Genomic DNA, 3,359 nt, shown 5'->3' with positions numbered 1-3,359 from the left:
AAAATTAAGCCGTTTATTATCTCGGAGAAAGAATAGCAGAAAACAAGTGTTTTGATATATCGAACTCCACAGACCCTGACCTAAAGGGAAGTTCAAGCTCATTCTCCTATGAAGCTTTTTTGACTGACCTCCAGCTGCCAAATACAGGGAGAGTTTTTTTAATGTGGACACCTGTCAAGAGTAAATGGCTTGACACTACTCCTTTGCTTCACATAGGCTACTAAGAACCTCCTCAAATGCATGCAATAAATAAACACATGAATAAGATGGAACAAAGTAGATGCCCAAGTATGTACTGCAAAACCCCATCAGAGACAAAAATGAGGAACCAAGGGCAAGCAACTTTCAGGTTGTCTCAGTCTGATGGGACTGGAATGTTTGCTAAAGAGGATGAGTTATGAGATAGACCAAACTTCTTTCTCTCAGCAATTGTAAATTCAAAATTAAAGGGCTTTAATCGAGGAAATGTGGAAAAAACAAAAGAAATAACAGCCCTTTATTAAAAGATATATGTATGTTGGCAAAAACAGTAACAGAACACAAAAAAACTAGACAGCAATCCTAGAAAAAAAACACAAAAAAAAAGGTCTGACTGAATACTTCTCTGTCCTTTAGCGCAGTCCTAACCGTGACCTGCAGGGGGCGCTGTTGGATCACTGGTGGTCACCACGCAGGAAGGGGGGTCCGGGGGGTTGGTCTCGGGTCGTGGGAGGAGCCGAAAAGAAGATGGGGGACCCTTCCCCCCCCGAATGGAAGGAAGGGGTAAGGAAAAGCAGTTCACCCCCAACAGGACTCACTGTGGTTCTCAGTTGATGGCACCCCAAAAAAGCTCCTCCTTTTCTTCCAGCGAGCACAGAGACTCTCCGATGAAACACACAGCAGGTCCGGGCTGGAGACAAAAGACAGCTCGCAGGCAAGTTGAAGCCAGCAGTCAGGGCTGACCAGGACGGGAAACCAAACAAAAAGGCTTCCAGGCCTTCTCTCCAAATGCCCCAAACACAGACCCTGTCTCCATCCTCGGAAAAAAGAACCCAGCCGTCTGAATCTCTCCCCTCTGAACTGAGCCAGCCGCCCCCTCCCCAAAACTCCTCCCCTCTCCCCCAGTCTCTGATGGGCCATTTGCAAGGAATTGGGCCAGATCTTTTGTAAAGCTAATTGGCTCCCTTCCCCCTTTTCCACTCAAACTCCATCTTTCCTACAGTGGGGGGGGGGCCAGGGGAAGGAAAAATTCTCCTGAATTTCTAACCTATAACACAGGTACTCACCCATCTCACAAGAAAAAAAAAGTAAAAGCGAAACTATCACACACTGAATCACAGAATAATAGAATCATAGAATGATTTGGGTTGGAAGGGACTTTAAAGATCATTTCGTTCCAATCCCCCTGCCATGGGACACCTTCCACTAGGCCAAGTTGCTCAAATCTCCATTCAACGTGGCCTTGAACCTAGCCTTGAACAACACCACCTTTTACATTGTGAATTCTTTTTGAATAATAGAGAATAATATGAACAATGTCCTTGTTCTTTGGCTTTCCTTATTTAAGTGGGTTTGTGATTACAGAAGAGAGGAATCAAAAGCATATTACTAGACATTTAGTTGAAGGAAATGGATCAGATCTGAACAACCTAGAGATTCTATCATTTTTTTTCCACTCAAGATCTCAAAGAATTCCAGAGCCTTATCAAGACTCTGCCTACATACTCCCAGGGAGACTGATTTCAAATTGGAGTAATGCTTAAATGAAGACACCACTGAAAGAATTGTCATAAAAATGACTTGTCATAATTAGTATTATTTTCTAGGTGAGCCCCACTGTGCCAATCCACCCCTTACAGAAAGACTGCTGCTTACTACAGAAAGAAAAAAAGACAGTAGACTAATTGTACTGTATGATTCTCTATTGAGCTTTCAGTGTTTGATGTACTCACTGCAATGTGCTTACTGTTTGTGTTCTCCAGATAGGCAGCACTCTGTACAAACATTAAATAGTCATAACCAAGTTATGGTTAGTCTTCTCTTCAATCCCAGAGTGAGGAGCTTTCCCAGATGGTACGTTCTTTAATAAAGTCCATATGTTGATCAGCAGCAACAGCGGGGAAGAGGCTTTATAAGCAAAGGCTGTGGGACCAAGCCAACAGCAGTCACAGGCTGGTTAACTGGAGAGGCATGTGGATACCTTGCATCAGCTGGAAATGTGCTGCCTTTCACTGGTTGGCATGGCTACCTGCTCACTTCTTCAGTCTCTTCAATTCAACCCTGTCCCCAGTCCATTCTTTCCTTGTTGCTTGGTCATCTTATGTCATCCTTCCTTTCCTGTGTTCAGCTGTGGCATGGTATGTATATTTTCCATTTCTTTGCTGGCTCTCAATTTTGTCTGTTACTGACTGCTATGCCCAGCCATTTGCTGGACTGTGTATCATTTCAGATGCTCCTTGCAGGTCTCTGATCATGCTTTTTCTAGTGTATGCACTCTTAGTTTTATTGCTTCTCTGCTCAAACTGAAAAAACAACGCCCTAGAGGAGCAAAGACATTAAAAATTATAGCTTCTTATTTATTTCTGTTTGTGTTTCTGTAATATTTATTTATCTCTTCTATTTTTTAGCACAAAGGACGAACTACACTGAAGATACATAAAATATTGTTTGGCATTGAATCACTCACAAAAGCTATTTATTGCTCTATATAGTCTTCTGACATTCATAGAATACCTTAAACAAAACTTCTCAGTCCCTTCCATCTTATATTACATCTGCTTACTTCCCAAGCTAACAAATCATGTTTCAAATGGATGAAGGTCCTAAGTGAATAACTTTTTGTGAAGAACAAAGAGTAAATAGAAAAGCACAAAATTACAGTAGATGAGGCTGCAAGAAAAGGTAGTAATTCAGGGAAATAAGGAAAGATGGAAAAAGAATGTAGAGATACACAAACAAAGTGACTGCATACTGTAATAGAATAAGCTCATCTAAATGTAAAAGTCTTTAAGTCTTAAAAATTAATTTCAAGAGGTAAGATTTTTGCTTGGTTCTGCCAAAAAAAAACCCCTCACTCCTAAATTTTGGGTGTTTTAAAAAAGTTACTTTCCCAATAAGACTAAAAAAATAGAGGAACAAACTATTTCAGTGAATTATCCACTGAAGTATACCTTATGCTTTGGTATTCTGGTGAAGGTTGTTACAGAAAAAGAGAAAAAATGAAATTTTTTTCCACCCCAGGAAGAATTAATGTCTTGAACTAAAGACGAAGATTATTTCCTACAATATTTAGCTTATGAAAGGCACAACTTAAACTCTAATCATGAAAACTCTTCACAAAAGCCAGAGCTTCTCTTAAGCTGACATGTTCCTACATGTAT

The 3,359-nt window shown here is 40.5% G+C and overlaps 1 long non-coding RNA gene across 1 annotated transcript; it reads left to right on the top strand.

The window, feature by feature from the left end:
* The first annotated feature begins 718 nt into the window (after positions 1–718).
* LOC135414881 (uncharacterized) lies at positions 719–2,657 on the top strand. The gene is made up of 2 exons (XR_010430877.1): positions 719–2,336; positions 2,607–2,657. It is a non-coding gene; the product is annotated as an uncharacterized LOC135414881 (long non-coding RNA).
* Positions 2,658–3,359: the final 702 nt, after the last annotated feature.

The sequence above is a fragment of the Pseudopipra pipra genome, chromosome 5, assembly GCF_036250125.1.
Source record: "Pseudopipra pipra isolate bDixPip1 chromosome 5, bDixPip1.hap1, whole genome shotgun sequence".
Lineage (NCBI taxonomy): Eukaryota > Metazoa > Chordata > Aves > Passeriformes > Pipridae > Pseudopipra > Pseudopipra pipra.
The sequence above is the reverse complement of the archived record's forward strand: the minus strand, read 5'-3'. Positions and strand labels throughout refer to the sequence as shown.